Source organism: Schistocerca serialis, chromosome 4, assembly GCF_023864345.2.
Source record: "Schistocerca serialis cubense isolate TAMUIC-IGC-003099 chromosome 4, iqSchSeri2.2, whole genome shotgun sequence".
Classification (NCBI taxonomy): domain Eukaryota; kingdom Metazoa; phylum Arthropoda; class Insecta; order Orthoptera; family Acrididae; genus Schistocerca; species Schistocerca serialis.
Window position 1 is genome coordinate 544585921 of NC_064641.1, and position 21212 is coordinate 544607132.

A 21212-nucleotide genomic window follows, 5' to 3' on the forward strand; every position below is an offset into this window, starting at 1 on the left:
TCTGAAACATGTTAATGTCGGTTACTGACACAGACATCAGAGTCATAGTAGAAAACCAAAATGTATGGCGGTGTACAAAGCTGTAGTCATACACCACTTGGTTGTATTACAGAAAAGAAAGAAAAAGCATAAAATTGCTTATGCAAGAACAACACAGGAACGCTCTTTTGCGATTGATAGTGTGTGGGATATGGTGTTACTACAGTAAAGGCGAGAAAACTTTACACAGGTCAGCGGAAGCGAATTTGATCACTGGTCACCTGCTCCAAAGGATCAATATGTAGATGTTTAATCGGATCACCACATATGCTCAATGCCAACACGCAGACGGTATAGGTTTATGAAATATCAGAAGAAAGAAACACGGTAAAATCTTACTGAGTTCTCTACCATGTGACATTAGCGAAATTTTTGTAGTTTTTAGATTTATTCCATTGGACGTTACAAAAATAACGATGAGAGAGAGAGAGACTGTGCTATCAACAAAGACACATACACTATTACACTGTCTCATTTCTAGCGTAGTAATCATAGGAATACGATAAAGGAGATTAACGTGAGAGCGGGATTTTTATATACAGTCATTCGATATTGATAAATCGTAAGTGATATGCTTCTGAATTTCTTTGAGCAATCCACATGTACTCTGGATAGTTGTGAATTTCCTCCTGTATGTTAGGGGGCTAGTTTTCTTCTTGTGACAGATCTCTACTTAGTCTATGATGGATGGAGGACTACACAGCCTAGAGTGGTAGATTCGTGAGTATACGGCAGGTAAGCGACAATCTGACAAAAGAGGAGTTGAGAGGTGAGCTGTATACCGCTTCTTCTAAGTGTTGTGGGCAAATATGAGCCTCTCACATACGTCTCGTGAAGTGATTGCAATAAGAAAATTAGCGGCTAATATGAAGAGAAGAGAGTATCAGCAGCAGAAGTTCTGTCTTTTGTTTTCTCGATAAATAAGAGACAACATTCGTCCATGAGTTTTGTGGCCCTATAAACGGTGGAGTGACATATCAATAAGTAGACCAAATTTAGATTTACTTCTATAAGCAAGCCATCAGACGGTGAGTGGCAAAGGGTACCAGTCATTCCCTTTCCTGTTTCACTCTCAAATAGAGCAAGAGAAAAGGACTGCCTGTATGGCTCTGTATGTGAGTTAATTTCTCTATGTTCCTGCTCCTTATACGAAATGTATGTTGACAGCAGTAGAAACCTTCTGAAGTCACCTTCAAATGTCGGTTCTCTAAATTTTCTGAGTGGCGTTCCTCGAAAAGAACATGGTCTTCCCTCCACGGATATCCATTTGAGCAATCTGGTGAGTGTAATTCTACTGCAGGAAAAAAAAATTACTACCATGCAAAGTGACTTCAGACCAATTCTATGAATTAGTCAATTAATTTGATATCAGTGATGTGCCACTGGGTGGGTGGAAATGAGGGAGAGACTGCTATGGATATGATTCGGAAGTTCTAACGGTTATCAGGAGTTTCCTGCTGCGGTGAAATCTTTCAATGGGATTTCAGTCCCCATTTACACAGGTCTATATGACATCGTAATAAAATAAGCTATATTACCGAATTTATAAAGTGATGCATAGTATAAACCTAATATTTACGGCTCCTCTTTCCTGCTGCTACCTTAAGAGGCTTCATATATGACCAAGTATTTGATTATTTTAAGTGAGTTCGAAAGTGAGGAAGCGTCCTGTGACAGAGGTAGATCTTAGCACTCTGTCATGAGTCAAAAATGAGCTTAATATTATCGTCCTGTGATGAAGGACATAGCAGATATTAAGATGCTAAGAACAGGTATTTTTTACGTGATGAGAAAGTACTTAGAGGAAATATGCCCAATGCCATATTATTGTACAGTATTTTCACAAATAACGATACTTTAACGATGTGAAAACGCGTGTGTGCTCCGATTTCCTCTGTCTTCGGAAATAACTCGTATACAAGGGAGGAATCTACAGTTTGCGTGAGAAATTTGGGTTGTATGGACAATGACATCCATTCTCAGAATGGATATAGCGAATTTTTTTAACTGCGGAGAGTGTATGTTGGGTGTGGAATTGCAGTTAGAACTGTATGTCCAAGCCGCACCTACTTGTCTTGCAGTGTCTGCAGCCAGCGGCCGACTGGAAGCCACAGCTTACAAGGAAACCTCCCCATCGCACCCCCTCAGATTTAGTTATAAGTTGGAACAGTGGATAGGCCTTGAAAAACTGAACACAGATCAATCGAGAAAACAGGAAGAAGTTGTGTGGAACTATGAAAAAAATAAGCAAAATATACAAACTGAGTAGTCCATGCGCAAGATAAGCAACATCAAGGAAAGCGGAGCTCAGGAGCGCCATGGTTCGTGGTTAGCGTGAGCAGCTGCGGAGCGAGAGGTCCTTGGTTCAAGTCTTCCCTCGAGTGAAAAGTTTACTTTCTTTATTTTCGCAAAGTTATGATCTGTCCGTTCGTTCATTGACGTCTCTGTTCACTGTAATAAGTTTAGTGTCTGTGTTTTGCGACCGCACCGCAAAACCGTGCAATTAGTAGACGAAAGGACTTGGTTCTCCAATGGGAACCGAAAACATTTGATCGCAAAGTCATAGGTCAACCGATTCCTCCACAGGAAAACACGTCAGATATATTCTATATGACACTGGTGACGGCATGTGCGTCACATGACAGGAATATGTTGTCGACCCACCTAACTTGTATACTTGGCGAATGGGTAAAAAGATTCTTCTACCTTGCCCGATTTAGGTTTTCTTGTTGATGTGATAATCACTCCCAAAAAAGTTATGAAAACACAAGAGTTTGTCACATAAACTGCAACAAATGAATGCAACAGTTTCACAGTCGCACAGTTTCCCTGTGCTTCGTCAAAACATGTTTTTAACGTTTTCAAATTTTTCCATGTGTAGACCGTCAAATCCTGCATATGTCCAAGCAAATCTGAACATGTCCTGGAATTTCGGAGAGCGAAGTTGTTTATGTGTGAGTGCCTGAACTTTGATAATTGTCTGAAAATAAAAAATTAAACTTTTCACTCGAGGGAAGATTTGAACCAATGACCTCTCATTCCACAGCCGCTCACGCTAACCACGTGACCACGGCGCTGCAGAGCTCACAATCTCTTTGATGTTGCATATCTTCCACACGGACACTCAGTTTGTATATTTTACTTATTTTTTTCATAGTTCCACACACCTTCTTCCTGTTTTCTCGTTTGATCTGTGTTCAGTTTTTCAAGGCCTATCTACTGTGCCAACGTATAACTAAATCTGAGGCGAGTGCGATGGGGAGGTTTCCTTGTTAGTAGCCACTTGAGAGAGAGCAGAGGTGGTTTCCCAGATATCAAATATCAAAAGACGGCGACTTCTGCTCCGTGGTCGCTGGACTGTCCAGGTGGCGACACTTGAGAGGCCCTCTCTCGAACTACTGCTCAGTATGTGTTTGGCAGCCTCCTTGATCGTGTGGGTTATGGGCAATGCGTTGAGGAGGAGGGTGTTTTTGAAATTTAAATACTTGATTTGACTTCATCTGTCCATACATGTTCGGATGGACTACACCACTCTTTGTGAAGCGATCACCAGTCAACAGTTCCCACCAATGCCGCTTGGGAGTCTGGGAACACTCACTAGCTGTCTACAGGCCTGAGCACAAGGCTTCCAGACGCCGTGGAAATGAGACATGTTGTCATGATGGCCCAGCAAAGTGCCGTAAGGGAGTTATTTTTCTAGCATTGTGCTTCTGCTTGGAGCTGTAAGTGGGAGATTGTTTTATGGAGTCTATTTTTGGTATATGTGTTAGGTGTTTTTTTTGGGATATTTCTTGCATTTTTAGGTCTTTATTACCTATGTTTTGCTAGTGATATATTATTCACACCACCAACATTTAATCAGAAGTATTTCTAGGGACTGATGCATTGTGGGATTGATGCCGTAAGGATTTTGATCTAACTGCATCAGTATCCATGAATGGTATGTGTGGTGACAATCATAAGCGTGGGAGTGCCCTAACTGAGTTATTTTCCACCAGGAAGGAGTCTTTTCCGCTGTAGGGTGATCAAATAAAGAATTTGTAGCAACATACACACATCAAAAAAAAGTTTTGCATCACCCCAGTTCCCAGAAGTCCTGAGGATAGATGTTGACTGTGGATATTGTATAACAGACACTGTCCCTTTGATTGTTCAGAGATGTCACTAAAACTGCCTGAAGATGTGAACAACCATGCATGAGTAGCGTCTGTTTGATGGAGGGGGTCTGACAGCCGATCAGTTCCAGTCATCCCAACGGGAAGAAGGTACACGGATTGTATTGTCTGTAGTTCAACCATGCTTAGATGGTCAATATTACGGTTCGATCACGTCTGCATTGATAATTTGTGCCAGAAAGGGTTCTCAGTGAGGGAAGTGTCCAGATGTCTTGGAGTGAACCAAAACAGTGTTGTTCGGACATGGAGGAGGTACAGAGAAACAGGAACTATCGATGACATGATTTGCACAGTCCGCCCAAGGGCTACTACCGCAACGGATGACTGCTACCTACAGATTATGGCTCAGAGGAACCCTGACAGCAACGCCACCAGGTTGAGTAATGCTTTTTGTGCAGGCACAGGACGTTGTGTTATGACTCAAACTGTGCACAATAGGCTGCATGATGGGCAACTTCACTCCTGACGTCCATGGCGAGACCCATCTTTGCAACCACAACATCACGCAGTGCGGTACAGATGGGCCCAACAACATGCCGAATGGAGCGCTCAGGATTGGCATCATGTTCTGTTCAACAATGAGTGTTGCATATGCTTTCAACCACACAATCGTTGGAGACGTATTTGGAGGCAACCCAGTCAGGCTGAATGCCTTATACACACTGTCCAGCGAGTGCAGCAAGGTGGAGGTTCTCTGAGGTTTTGGAGTGGCATTATGTGGGGCCAATGTACACCACTGGTGGTCATGGAAGGCACAGTAACGACTGTACGATGTGTGAATGCCATCCTCTGACTGATAGTGCAACCATATCTGCAGCTTATTCGCGAGGTATTCGTCTTCATGGACGACAAATCGCGCCGCCATCTTGCACATCTTGTGAATGACTTCCTTCAGGATAACGAGATCACTTGACTAAAGTGACCAGCATGTTCTCCAGATATGAAACCTATCGAACATGCCTGGGATAGGTTGAAAAAGGCTCTTTCTGGACGATGTGACCCACCAACCACTCTGAGGGATCTACGCCATATCGCCATTGAAGAGTGGGACAATCTGATCCAACAGTGCCTTGATGAACTTGTAGACAGTATGCCACGATGAACACAGGCATGCATCAATGCAAGAGGATGTGCTACTGGGTACTAGAGGTACCGGTGTGTACAGCAGTCTGGACCACCAGGTCTGAAGGTCTCGCTGTATGGGATTACAACATGTAATGACCAATAAAAAGGGCAGAAATGATGTTTATGTTTATGTTGATCTCTATTCCAATTTCCTGTACGGGTCCCAGAACTCTCAGAACTGAGGTGATGCAAAACTTTTTTTGATATGTGTATTATTGACACTGATTTGAATTTCATGTAACGAGATTCTTCCTGTACAGCACAGATTGTATTTTCCTGCCAATTTCCAGATGGGTAGGGGTAGATTATGTGGAGGGGTGAGGGCTGGGGGATTTCCTAGGAGGGAGGAAAAGAGTCTCAGAACTAAGTAAGTGTCACTTTTCCCAGTAGGGTGGGGGAGGAGGAGGAGGAGGAGGAGGGGGATGGGGTGGAAAGTTTCTCAGAAGGATAGATTATCGCCACGGGGTCATAAATCAATTTGCATAACAACAGGTATCGCCAGGGAGACATAAACCCTTAGCAGAACAGTAGGTTATGGGCAGAGATTGTTTACTTGATGAATTTAATTAATTAGCAAATCAATTTGAAATCAAAAGTGCACCAGAACTAACATTACCCTACAACTGACATCCACTGCCATTGATTTAGAAGCTTGCTCTGGTGTGGATGGACATCGGCAATACTGCTCTGGCTGTGCACTGCTGCCATTCAGGACAAGAAATAGGTTGCTAAAGTGGGGCTTGGGGAGGGTTCATCTGTCATCTTGCTCTAAGTGTAGAGGTGTGAACTTAGAACTGTGAATTAGTCTGGTGGAGATTCTGCTCAGCCCGGCGTTGCTGCTGGTTGACCTAAAGCATAGTGGAAATTTGTGTAGACACGATATTGCGGAAGATGTTGCCAGTCTATGCATACCTGTCCTAGAATCGGAGGGTATTTATAATGATAATGTTGTACTGCCAGGCATGTGCACATCAACACTTTCGCATTTCAGTGGTATGGAAGTACTCTGCAGGCTGGTTTGTAGTTTCATGGCCTTTCTGCAATGTCACCACGATTGCACTGCTTGATCCGGCCACCTTGTTGTGCAGTACGAGTCTCACTTGTCAAATTGCATATCAGAATCTCTGCGTCTGCCTGCTTGCCTCACGTATGGTTCCAGTGAATCAGCTTCTCATCCAGTATCGCCCAAAATTGGCGATGGGGCTATGAAGACTCCATAAAGGGTGGTGGGTGTCATTTAAGGATTTCATGACCATAAGTTTTCAATGGGTGGGAGATATGAAGAATATGCTGTATGTGTTCAACTAAAAGTGAAAAATGAGCGTTATCAGGTCATTTCTAAATCTGTAACTTACTTTCCTTACCCAGGTGGTATTTCCTACAGGACTAGTCATATTCTGAGGAATCATGGTGTGAACTGAATATCTGCTCCATGATTAGGATCTGTAAAGGATGATCTCGGTTTGCATAAGGTGGGTGTCTACTGTATCCCCTGATCTCGTGGTAAGTCGTATGTTGGTCAGACCATCAGGGTCATGGAGGTCCGATGTGTAGAGCTATGTATCACACGCGATATAACAGCTGAACAAATGTGCTAGTGAAGAATATTGTCTCAGCATCGAAAGTTGCCTTGGTACCGGATGTCCAATGGAATATATCAATACAGAGATTTTGAGTGCTCTTCTAATTACTGGGGCAGTGTTGTAAATAAAACAGTTGATTTTTAATTACCAACTAATCTTTTAAATAGAGAGGGAGATATTTGCTTAAATTCTACTTGGTATCCTGTTCTTTCCGTGCTCAGACAACAGAGGGATAGAGTTAGCGCTACTCGCTCACCCTCTGTTAGTATAAAAAACGCCTGACGCTGCTGATCTTTGGATGTGTACTTGTGCTAGTTGTTTATGGTGTGATCGTAGTCTTCTTGCATACATCGTCTTTTGGTTCCTGTTTCACGTAGCGCTGCCCACCGAGGTTTAAGGTTTACATGCACAATGATCTCTCGTCTCATTTGTGCCATGAAAAGACGGTGTGCTCACTGTACGTATGCCTGGGGGTCTCATTCAACATGGTGAAGGAGCTATTCCGGCAGCCATTGACGAAACAGGAGATAGCGAAGTGCAGACTGTGGCACACATTGGAACAAACAATGCTTGTTGTCTATACTCCGAGATGATACTTGGATCATTCCAGCGATTGGTTGAGAACTATAGGGTGCCCCTTAATGGGTCATGTGTGCACTACACTTCAGAGGCAGCTCCCAATGCAGGTGACCGGGTGTGGGATGCACACTCAGTTTTGTTTAAAGCTGGCTAAAACTTGAAATTGATAGCATTGTGATTTTCGAGAAAAATTTAAAAAGTATCTCGAAAGGGTAAGGTAATATTTAGGGAGGTTCTGTGTTTCTCACTGTGGATGAGATTTCTACTCCATCGAGATGAAACTAGAGCTGTTTCCGAAATTGTTTAGGCAAGAATCAGTATCAAGTGGAGTATAAATGTGTATTTTGATCTATCTACATATCAATGCATACCTCTAGATGTAACCACAAACTTCACAGAAAACTTCAGTTTGCTACTAGAGGAAAGATGTAAGTATGGGCACCCTCACTGTTTTTGACTTAGAGGTAAAATTCTAGACTTTTTAAATTTCACTAAGAATTATAAGGAGGTTATTAATTGTTTGGAGAGAAAATAGTGACTAATGACAGTTATATGTTTTCAAAAATGAAGATTTACAAAAAGCTTGTAAAATAGCACTGAAATTGGGTGCAAATATGGCACTACCAAAAATCTCACAAAAATCTTTTGAATACTTTATTGAAGCTTTGTAGAATATTACAAAACAATAGACTACTCTACAAGGAATAGCTTGTTTATTTAAGTATTTTAAATAAACAATAAATCCAAGATTATTTATAGAAATGGCGAAATTAAGTAGCTCCTTCTGCCCATGACCAGACTAAATGTATCCATGTTTGGCACATGACATTAAATTTTATCACCAAAGTTCATTATTGCTGTCCACAAGATGAGTGTCACAGGAATCTGATAAATAGTTGGATCGTTTGATGGGTGAAATTTTCTTTTTCTGAAAACCTTTGGTTTTACCAGCCCTGCACAATAGCCAGTACACAGCTCTGGAAAAAATCGACAACATCTTCTTGACAGCACTTCTGTCAAGCGATTTGGTCAACTGATCCTGGCATGGCTTCCAGTGATGAGGCTGGTGCTTGCAGCTTTGAGTCCCTGTGTGATGGTTCTCTTCTTAATGTTAGGAGATATGTAGTGGGAAAACACCAAATGTAGTGGATGGGTGCCTGGAGGTGCCATATTAAAACTCGTCCGAGCTTTCCAAGTGATTTATTTGTTTCTATTACAGTGCTCCGTTCACCTCAGTCTGCGTCAGGGCCCCGCAGTGCTGAGGAAGCACCCCAGGGGCCTGCGCAACGCAATGCTGTGTTATGCCGGCCTTGGCCAGCCCGCTGAGTTCCGACGATGTCAGGATGGCTGCGCCAGCAGCCCACTCAGCACTGCTCGGTGTGCTCTGCGGTTGGCCAGCTGTGTCCTTCTCGCCAGCATGACTGAGATCGCGGCGAAGAACAAGCGCCAGCTATCTGGTGTCCGAATCTGTGGCCCTCGCCTCGGTAAGTCTCCGACATGTGTCGGGAGCTGAGACGACTGTTCTGCCTGTGATTTGCGCCATGGAAACTGCTGTGTGCGCCCTCTCCAGCAGTTCTACGCCCTGTGGCCTCTATTTGCCTTCGCAACTGCTGGTATGCGTAACTTACTGCAATCCAGCCCACACCTGACTGTAACTCGTGCTCCGAATATCGCACAAAACTGACTTTCCCTATCCTAAACGGTGGTGCTGCTACACAGGAGATATGTCGAACAGAGAAAATGTATCTGCACTCCTCGTGGAATACTGCGGTTTTTAAGTGAGGACTAAAATTTACGCTAGCCACACGTGAGTAATGTGGCTGCTGTCACAGGTAATCTAAAGACATGGGTGACTAAAACTGTATTACTTTTGAATGCATTATGGGAACAGCAGTGATCAATGTCTTGTAAATAATTACTATTAAAAACAGTCTTGATCACGATTTATTTTACAAGGTGACCGGTTTCGACCACTACTGTGGTCATCTTCAGACCACTGAGTAGGAACCCCTTTCTGTTGGAGAATCACAACTGATTCTCCAACAGAAAGGGGTTCCTACTCAATGGTCTGAAGATGACCACAGTAGTGGTCGAAACCGGTCACCTTGTAAAATAAATCGTGATCAAGACTGTTTTTAATAGTAATTATTGACTAAAACTGTGTTTCTAAAAGTAGCTTAGGATTATGCTTTGGGGTATTACTGTGAAATTACTTTAAACTAACCGTAAGGACACGAAAAGAAAACGTTTTCATATATCTATCAAACACCAGGTCGCACAATAACCGACGCTGCATCCACACTACTTGATGGAAAGGTTCCAACTGCTCAATGGTATCTTCCATCAACAAGCGGTACCGTCCTGGTTAACGGTCTGCAGCACCTCCTTTACCCCTTTGGGACGTGGTTTCCTGGTTTCAAACCTTCTCCACTAGCTAAGTTCCCCAATCATATTGGTAGAATCCGGAGAACACACTAATCATCCAACACTCGACAAAATTATAGTTTTCTAAGTGGTGGATGTGCTGTTACTAAAAGACTTCTTCCGGGAACACATTTTTCGGAAGCTCATTCGTGACAGAAATATATTGAACATGAGCTATTTGAGGATGTCAACACTGAAACTGGTATCACTGACCGTGAGGCAGTTGCAGCAACAACGATTACCAAAGTTCGAAGGGCAACTAAAACAAGTAGAAGGATTTATACGCTACGCAAACTAGATAAAGAGGCAGTAGTGTCAATAAATAACTTGAAATATTTAACTCTGGAGAGGAGCATGTAGGAGAATAGTGAATCATGTTTAAGAGGATACTTGACTGTGCACGTGATAGATATTTACGTACATAAAGACATTTCTAAGGAAACTGAAACTACTGCTTAGCAAAAGACATTACCTCCTACCTCTAAGGAATCACTGGAAAGTTCCCGAGTTGGAGAAAATTTTGTTAGGAAAGGACAACAACCCAGCTAGCATTGGAGGAGAGCTCTTGTAAAAGCAAAACAAAGTGTAGTATTATAGACGCAATGTTGCTGAACGAAACGCTTTTGGCGTGAAGCCTACAAGTACTACCACAGCAGAATATTATCGAAAGATCGCTCGCAAAGCCCAAAAGATTTCAGATCTTACGTGTTGCTGGTACCAAAGTTAGTATCCAGGCATTCACAGGTGAGTGTCGGAGCTAAAATTTAGAGTAGCAAAGCAAAATCCAGGAGTATTTTCCCAATTTAATTCTCATAGCGCTGCGAAGAGTGAAACAATATTAGTGCCAGTAACGTTAAGAAACAACTGAGATCGTTAAACGTGAATAAAGCTCCGGTGCTGGATCGAATCCGAATAGTGTTCCTTACAGAACTTGCTACTGAGTTAGCCACTTTTAACCATAATATCCCGTAGATTCCTCGAACAAAAAACCGTAACAGTGGCTGGAAGTAAGCGAAGGTCGCACCCTTCTACAGGTACTGTAGTAGGAGTGATTCACAAAACTACCAATGATCGAAAGGCATTACCTGCGGGAAGACCCAGTCTGGGGTAGTTCGGCCGAATGGTGCAAGCCTTTCTATCTGACGCCACTTCGGCGACTTGCTATTCGAAGAAGGTGAGATGAAATGCTGAGGACATCACAAATACTCAGTCCCCGTGCGAAGAAACTGTGCGATTCAGCATTAAATGGAACCCAGGGCGGCGCTAACTTCTTGACCACGAGATGTTGACTATATTAAACGTTGAACATCTGTATCGAATTTAGAAACAAAGACACGAGGGCAGCCGGCCGGTGTGGCCGTGCGGTTCTAGGCGCTTCAGTCTGGAACCGCGACCGCTGCGGTCGCAGGTTCGAATCCTGCCTCGGGCATGGATGTGTGTGATGTCCTTAGGTTGGTTAGGTTAAAGTAGTTCTAAGTTATAGAGGACTGATCACCACAGATGTTAAGTCCCATAGTGCTCAGAGCCATTTGAACCACTTTTGAGCACGAGGGCAAGTACCAATAGAATACACGGATATTGGGAAGGGGGACCAAGTAAAAATTTTTATTGTATGGGACTGAAATTCCACTTAAATGAAAGTGTCTGAACGAAAAGCTTGTTAGAAGATCAATGTGTATAAGAATTTAAAAAAGAATGACAGTTAAGTTCTTTATTTATTTTAATGTTTGGTGGGTGTAGTGGGTAAAACTGTGGTTTTTGTTTTATTTTTTATTTTGTGCTGGCAACTGATGAAGTATGTTAAATGAGTTTGTGGCGCTAGTGTAAAAAAATACCTGTGGAAGGTAAGGATTTAATTCTCTCTTTCTCTCTTTTTTTGCAGGGGGGGGGGGGGGGAGGAGGTGAAGGGGAAGAGGAGAAAAGGTCGGTTTTAGTTGGGTAGGCAGATAATTTAAATTTATTCATATCGTTCCCACATTTTCATTAATTACTCTTTTTATTTTGTGCTGTTTCTTTACTGATTTCTGTTTCGTTTTGTTATTTGTTTGAATAGTTTCATATTTAGCAATAATTTATTATGTACAGAGATAGTCAGCTGCTATTGGTAACTACTACTACTAAATATTCTGTAATAATAATTCGAGTTATAGTAATGTTATAGTATTTATATCATGATTTCGAAAGGTCGTATTTGGAGACACACGAATTAGAATTTGTTATCAGAATAGTGAACCGTGCACGACTTTTCGCGCTATGACTCCCCTCTCTTCCCTCTCCACCGTATATGACAGTCGGCCATTTGATTAATGAGAAATATGTACAAGATTCATGTTGTAGTAAATCTAGCTATCCTTCTCTTCACTTCAGCTTCATTGTAAAAGTTTATTTTGCGATATGAAGCTAGGAATTTGTTTTTCAGAAATCAGAAGTGAAGAAAAATTAGATGTGATTAAGATTTTTAATAGTATTCAAATCATTTTCTCTCTGATAACTAGTTAAAGTATTTTTTTGATAACCGTTTGGGTACTCCTGATAAATACGCATATTAACAACAGCTTATCGCAGTCTCCACTTGAGATAAATAGATAAAGTGCATTTTCCGATACGAGTTTCGATTTCTTCACGATAAATATTTTTCTTTTAGTTCGTTATACGTGTAGCGCTGTTAGAGCTGTTTTTGCGATAGTCGATTGTTTCCTTTCGGATTAGCGTTTCTTTATTAAGATGTCATATAGCTTATAGCTACAATTCGAAACATACTTTTTGGTCAAAGGCTACGACTAATATTACAGTTTCCACTTAATCCCTCTTTATGCGGTTCAATCAAATTTTTTCTGAGCTGCAAATGTTAATAGTCCCTCTAAATCTCCCAACACAAATTATAACAACCTGCAATATGAGGTAGTTTTTCATGTAAATATCCTATCAGAGAGGTTAGTGCACGGAATCCTTTGGGAAGATAGTTCCTAAAACGAATGAAATACTTGATGGGTTGAGTGAATGAGCTTTAGTGTGAGTGAATTGTGTGTGCAAGAAAGTATAGGTGTAATACATTTAAGGAAGACTGAATTACCCAGAACGTTTATCTTGAGAGAGCTACAGCTGGTTGAAGATATCACGCCTGAAGAGCTGGTGCACGTGTAGCGGGCAGGCTGCTTCTACGCGCTGCAAGTACGAAGTGGCCTGGTTTAAACGTCGTTGGTGTGCGGCGTACGTTCTTAACGCTTCCCTCAGCTTACTTGGTAACAAATCTAAACGAAAACAGTTGATGTGTCGAACATACATGTTGAACGAGAAGACAGGAGTAGGGGCGGATTTTTAGGATGCAGTGTTGAAGAGTAGGTAACCGTAATTTCTAGGTATTTTGTGTTTGAGAGAACTTTTGTTGGTATGTCGATAAAGCTGGAATAATCTTGGCTGATATGTGAACTGGCAATAACTTATAAATTTTAAATACCATGTCATACATCACTTGCAGCACTAATCATTTTTCATGCGGTAAGGTTCATTGTCGTTTACTCGTTCAGTTTCACCATTTTAATGATCCTGTCTCACCACCTCCGTTCCAGTTACAGCAGATTCTTGTAGCACTTAATTGTTGACGTATAATGCACATTAATCAAATAGTTGGATAATAAGATCGTCACCTACTCCCACATCCAGATTTGCACACTTGCCATTTATTTCATGTGTTACTGTGTTATTGAACCTACACTGTATCAAATACCATAGAATTTAATACTAATTTCAAAGCAAGCGGGTTGACAAACTTCACACCCCTGCAGTCACATATCGCTCTTTAAGTTTTTATTGGTGCAACACTCTTTCACTGAAAGGGAAACTTTTCCTGCGTCAACTTCTGCAAGTACCTCCCGCTGGAACATTGGATTGTTGGATGACAAAGCCAACGAATGTGAATACAGAATAACGTTTGTAATAACAGAGGTATCTGTAATACAATCTCTGATCTACATACACCATCGTCTACGTTCGTTCTGTATTTTATACACCGTCATCATGACGATGTACGGTCATTGTTCTTTAAATCAATCAGCCATATCCAACTTCGTAAAGAGTATGTCACAATAAGACGGCCTAACGGAGTGGAAGAAATTTGATAGACATATATCATTGTCAACATTTGTTCCATAGTTAACATCATTTTCTTCCAATTGACTTTAATCACAAGGTAAATTCAGAACCGTTGTATTACGTAATAGACAAATTTTCAAGCACCATTTTCCTGCTTATTAGTTCGCATAGTGTTTATCAACTATAAGTGTGAGGCGAGTTGGATATAAATGCTTCTTACGCCTTGCCATTAGCTGCCTTTTTGGCAATAATATTTTATCCCCAGTATAACGAAACTGACTCAAACAAATTGAAACGTGGATGCTACGTTGGGGCTCCCGTCCCGTTACCATAAATCTTGAACTATTTGTTTCCTGCATCACTTCTTCCTTTCTAGTGGGCACAACGAGTAATCGCAATATGACTAACAAAATATTGGAAATGATCGCCAAGCAGCTAATTAGCTTTCCTAAAACAATAAATGTCAGATTCAAAGTAATTTTGTAAACCTACAAAACGTGAAAAAATAATGTCCTTCGACTGGCAACTGCACATGAAAATTCAAACAATAAAGATAAACTGTTGTATCTGCTTTAGCTTGTTTAGAAATGTAAGTTATTTTAAATGTTGTATTAGTTTTGCTATATGATACGGTATCTAATGTTTGTCTCACAGCTACCGAATGGTAAAGCAGAAAAGCTTAATTGTATGACAGAATATTTAAAGCTCATGTATTAATTGAGTATAGATGTAGGAGTGCCTAGAAAAATTAAAATCTAGAATACAAATGCAAGGAACTAAGGAGTGAAACTGAAATTACACTGCTAAATCGGAATGCTGCAAGTCGCATGCATTTGTCACTACGAGGGGTCGACCATTACAACAAAAGATTTCAAGTTAATCTGACTTCGGTGTCATAAAATACCTAAACAATACGCAAGATAAAGATTAATATTATTTTTAATTAGTTTAAATAATCTTTTAACATTTCTCTTCTTCTTCTTTTACTGAGCGTTAATTCCATCTAGTACAGGGTATGCTGCATGCTGGATTTGGGAACCTCTTTTTTATTTAACTTCCTATCACCACAGTTGTCACTTACCAAAGGGAACTGAAGTCGTGTGATCCACTTGTCTGTGAACTGTGTAAACAAAGTTGTATGTGTGATCGTACGTATTTTAACTTCTATCGGATTTCCTGACTTGGAAGTTGGCGACCAGCCCAGAATTTGCTTAAACGAGCGTGGGAAACCGCCTAAAAACACACTCAGACTGGCCAGTGCACCAGACACTATCGTTAATCTGCTGATTTGGTACTTGTCTGACTCAGATTTCTGTGTCGCAGTCTAGGGTGCTGTACGTTACCATATACGAGCAGCAAACTTTCTAATGTTTCTCTACAATGGTAAAATAACACTTTTACTGTTTTCGTTGTAAATTTTCGTAAGGCATAATCAGGGCTATGCGCTTTTATATTGCCGCTATCTATGCTGCATGCCTTGTGGCGTAGCTCGTAACGTCACAGGATGGCGTGCGTCGGTTTGCCAGTTCAAATCCCATCACATGAAAATATTTGTTACTTAGCATCTATCGTTTCTGGAAGGTTTTCGAAACTTCTTATGTTTGTAACGTCGCCAAATGCAACAGGAGGGACAACATCACGTGCTTGGGAAACAGGTACTTTTCTTGGACGGCAAACCCCAGAAGTTGATCGACAAGAAGAAGAGAAGTTCATAAGCTGGGACAAATTTCAGGACAAACTGAAGAAACATTTGATTACAGTCTGATAAGCGCGTTAACATATGAAGAACAAGGCCCACTGTTATGGAGAAATACCCAACCGAAAGTACTAAATGTTTTGACCATAGGCAAAATTTTGAACCCAATTTGATAAAATCTCACAAAATCTCACATTTGATGAAAGGAGTCTCAGAAAGACCAAGAATGTCACAGCAACAGGAGAACCCACCAATTCGTGTCACGCCTCCAGAAAATGCACTGAAAATAACTGAATGTGGTTCTTATGGCAGTTTTGGAAGGGCACAATGACCTCGTCTGTCTCATACACCAGGTAGTGAGAGAAGAAATGGAACAGTTCATGGCAACCAGAAATGTCGCACCTAGTACACAACAGATAGTACACGTGAATGCCGACCCCATAAGTCAGGAGGTAATAGACAATGTCAAAGAAGAGATGTGTCGATCTTAAGCACGAATCTCAGCCAGCAGTGGGACGTTGCCTTGAAAAATGGAATCGGTGGCGTCGTATTTTCGCCGCAGCCATCGATCAATAACCCAGAATCTGACTACCTTAGGTACAACCAACTCTTTCGATTAGTAAATTCCCCCTTCTTCGCTCAGATGAGCAGACATTTGGAGGACAGGGGACAGTACGACGGTTTCTTTCTACTGTGGACGCACTATAAAAGTTGTTCGCTACTGCAGAGAAGAAAGACGAATGTTCGATGAATACTACGCCGCAAGACGTCAACCATCACAACAGTCCTATTGAAGCCAGATAACAGCAGACATTTATAATCGACCTGTGGGACGAAGCTGTACATCGCTGTACAGATGGACCAACCGGCGGCCTAGTGGGCCAGCTGTGTCGAATTAAATGAGGCAACCGTTTATGAAGGCAAAGCCACGACAGGTTGAAAGACGGCAAGTCCTTTGGGCTCGACTTCCTTGCACATCATTTATTCATCCATTTGAACACATCCAGTTAGGGCACTTACATTGAGTACGAAAGGCACTGTGATCGCTGTGGGATGTTTATTGAAGGGTTTGACAGTGGCTGGGTAATGAATTCATTGGTAGCTGATTTTCATGGAGTAATTAGAGTTGACAGAGTTACGGCTGCTGCCGGGCGAAGAGAAGCTCGCCAGGAGTAGCTGGTGGCAGAAAAGCCGTTTTATTGGTGCTAGTCTGAAGACTGTGGAGGGACGCAGAAACATATCGGTCAGGTCTGGGGGCCTCGGGTCGCTGCTTTCAAGCAGTGGGAAGCTCTGTGGTGGACCCGGCCTGAGACATAGGGTTTCACCTAGCCATAGGCAGAGGAGATCTCTTAGTGGGGCACAGTACATTGTCTCAAGCACATGCGGAAGAACTTTTTACAACTTTTTCGCCGAGTTGCGACAGACCGGTGTCCAGATAATTGTTCTCTGTTAAGGAGAGTGCAATCTTCCAATTCCACAGGTGTCGAGCTGATGTTTCCTGTGGACCTTCCTGCGAGATCAGTATCTGTTAGCCTCGCGAAAACATTTCACATTGGTGACTGAAATGGCCTGATGTGGCAGGACGCCTGGCACAAATCGTCAGGGTAGCTTTTGCGTTCCTTGCGTCACGTAGACACAGAAGCTGTGGTGCTTTCCGTGCACGTGAGAAAGCAGAGTCTCGATCGCGATGCCAGCTGTACTGGTGAGTGCCTGTTCTATGTCAGGATTGGAGGAGCGGATTTTGCCCATCTTCTGGTAGGAGACTGTGATGACTGCGGAGAATTATGAGATTAGCTCATGAAAGCGCTACCGATGTTGACTGTGATTTTATCTACTCAAGTGTACTCCAGTGGAATGATTTTTGGAAGTAATAGTAGAGTTATGGAGAAAAGTATTCGGGCTGTGGCTGCGAAGGAGGTCAGAGTACGTTTTTCTTGGGTTGTGGCTACAAGTTGAGACGGATCGCAGATTCTGGCTTTTTCCACAAGTTCAGACGAATAATAGATTCATGTCTCGATCATTATCAAATCTGAACGAATATTCAGGTTTTTGTTGGGAGAGATAGACGTGGATTCTCGACGAAAGCAGGAATCGGAAGTCCACCGTTCGAGTCGACACTGCGGTGCACTGATCTCCATCTTGCAGTCCACTATAGGTGTATGATGAGCATTCTGGCCCATTAGACACCTTAGGAATGTGCTCTTTCAGTCAGTAGCAGTCACTGTCCGATTAGGCGTAGTTGCAGCTCTGTCGAACGAAGTAGTCACAGTCAAATCGCGTTATCCGACATTAAAGTTGGAGTCAAAGATAAGTTACTCCCCCTCCCCAACTTTGTCAACTATACATTCAATGGGAGCCTTAATGCAATCAATGATGTTTATGTCAGTCCATGTCCATTTTCACGCACGTTTTTGGCAGTAAATCTGTCGTTCGCCATCTGGTATTTCAGTACACAATTGCTCATTTAATAAATTTTTACATGGGAAATAGCAGGAGTTATCCTGAAATATAATACATTATGTCAATTTCAGTTTCACTGCTCAGGGCCAAAATTTGTCATCTGAGTACAGACATTTCATCGCATTTAATTTCACAGTGGTGCAACTCATGAGTGGTTCTATGTCCTACAATATTCTGATGAAAAAGTTCATTAAACGTACCCACAGACCCACCCACCGGAAGGGTACTTGGTATACAACGCCGTTCCCCCCCAGAATTCAGAATTTTTTGGAATATTTTTGTGACACAGTCAACTCCAATGTTGTTGAACTAATATCTTGTATAAGTCAATGACTGGCAGGATCGTTATTTATATAGATTAGATTTGCAGTCAGATACTTTTCAGTTTAATTACCAGTCAGTTATATGTTACAGGATTATGAACATTTAGATTTGTTGTAATTTTAGTTGTTGGTGTGATTGTACTGATCGGTCTGTTTCTTCCTCACCTGAATTTGTGTGTGTGTGTGTGTGTGTGTGTGTGTGTGTGTGTGTGCGCGTGCGTGCGTGCATGCTTGTTGGTGTTCGGTCTTTGGTCTCTACACGCCTGTTGTTGTTTACAGCGTCGATAACACGTTGCTCATTTTTGGTAGGGGTTATTTCTTGTGTTATATGTGTCATAATAGTGAAGATTTTGCAAGAATAGTACGCAGTTCATTCCATTTTAATAATTATACGTTAGAGGATCATGTGAGTGATAACGAAAGTAAAACATGGATAGAGCATGATAAACAGAAATTTCAGTATGGACCAGGCTAAAAATAGGGAGGTAGACGTGTCTGATGACGGACTGACTGATTTTCGTATGAAAGTGTCAGACAGAAACGGTGACAATATGGAGAAGGCAATGTCAGATTGTGAGGAATTGAATTGTGAATTTGATGACAGTGAGTTAATTACCAGCATGAAGGAAGTCACGATCAGAAATGCTTCAGTCAGAAATAGTGATAGGCCAGTTTCGCTGCCAAAGAGACGTAGCATACTGAATTCAAACGTTTCCAAGAGAGAATTAGTGAAAGGGAAGAATATGCAGATGAACACAGTCTTAGAATCCTTAAAGCAGACAGAAGAGAGGAGGCAAAAGGAATAAGAGAGAAGGCAAAAAAGTAAAGATAACGCGGAAGGAAAGTAAGGAATTCGAGACAGAATTGAAGAAAAATGCAGGAGACATCAAAAACAAGGTGAAGAAAATTCAGAAGAAGGTTGTCGAGTCAAAACGTCTAGTAAATAACATAGAGAAAGACATGAGAGTAGCTAAGACTGAGGCATTAGGAACAAGGAAAGAGGCACTAGTAACGAAGAAACATCCTAAGCAAACAAAAAGTGCTGTAAGTATAACGACGAAAACGCTGGCCACACCACAGGACAAGAAAATAGTACAAGAAACCCAGGAGGAACTATCGAAAAATTCGCAGAGAATACACTCCTGGAAATTGAAATAAGAACACCGTGAATTCATTGTCCCAGGAAGGGGAAACTTTATTGACACATTCCTGGGGTCAGATACATCACATGATCACACTGACAGAACCACAGGCACATAGACACAGGCAACAGAGTATGCACAATGTCGGCACTAGTACAGTGTATATCCACCTTTCGCAGCAATGCAAGCTGCTATTCTCCCATGGAGACGATCGTAGAGATGCTGGATGTAGTCCTGTGGAACGGCTTGCCATGCCATTTCCACCTGGCGCCTCAATTGGACCAGCGTTCGTGCTGGACGTGCAGACCGCGTGAGACGACGCTTCATCCAGTCCCAAACATGCTCAATGGCGGACAGATCCGGAGATCTTGCTGGCCAGGGTAGTTGACTTACACCTTCTAGAGCACGTTGCGTGGCACGGGATACATGCGGACGTGCATTGTCCTGTTGGAACAGCAAGTTCCCTTGCCGGTCTAGGAATGGTAGAACGATGGGTTCGATGACGGTTTGGATGTACCGTGCACTATTCAGTGTCCCCTCGACGATCACCAGTGGTGTACGGCCAGTGTAGGAGATCGCTCCCCACACCATGATGCCGGGTGTTGGCCCTGTGTGCCTCGGTCGTATGCAGTCCTGATTGTGGCGCTCACCTGCACGGCGCCAAACACGCGTACGACGATCATTGGCACCAAGGCAGAAGCGACTCTCATCGCTGAAGACGACACGTCTCCATTCGTCCCTCCATTCACGCCTGTCGCGACACCACTGGAGGCAGGCTGCACGATGTTGGGGCGTGAGCGGAAGACGGCCTAACGGTGTGCGGGACTGTAGCCCAGCTTCATGGAGACGGTTGCGAATGGTCCTCGCCGATACCACAGGAGCAACAGTGTCCCTAATTTGCTGGGAAGTGGCGGTGCGGTCCCCTACGGCACTGCATAGGATCCTACGGTCTTGGCGTGCATCCGTGCGTCGCTGCGGTCCGGTCCCAGGTCGACGGGCACGTGCACCTTCCGCCGACCACTGGCGACAACATCGATGTACTGTGGAGACCTCACGCCCCACGTGTTGAGCAATTCGGCGGTACGTCCACCCGGCCTCCCGCATGCCCACTATACGCCCTCGCTCAAAGTCCGTCAACTGCACATACGGTTCACGTCCACGCCGTCGCGGCATGCTACCAGTGTTAAAGACTGCGATGGAGCTCCGTATGCCACGGCAAACTGGCTGACACTGACGGCGGCGGTGCACAAATGCTGCGCAGCTAGCGCCATTCGACGGCCAACACCGCGGTTCCTGGTGTGTCCGCTGTGCCGTGCGTGTGATCATTGCTTGTACAGCCCTCTCGCAGTGTCCGGAGCAAGTATGGTGGGTCTGACACACCGGTGTCAATGTGTTCTTTTTTCCATTTCCAGGAGTGTAGATCATTCAGAACAGCCACAGGGACGTGTGGCAGGATTTCAGGAAGATCACTCACTGATTAGTGTACAAGCCAAAATTATGAAAGATGTCAAAGAGACGTTAAATCACATAAGGAAAGGAGGTGTACAAAGAAACCGAAAGAGGACTGCGATCGT

The 21212-nt window shown here is 42.8% G+C and overlaps 1 pseudogene; it reads right to left on the reverse strand.

The window, feature by feature from the left end:
• Positions 1-1690: 1690 nt before the first annotated feature.
• On the reverse strand, positions 1691-1848 carry LOC126476535 (U2 spliceosomal RNA; annotated as a pseudogene).
• Between the last annotated feature and the right edge of the window lie 19364 nt (positions 1849-21212).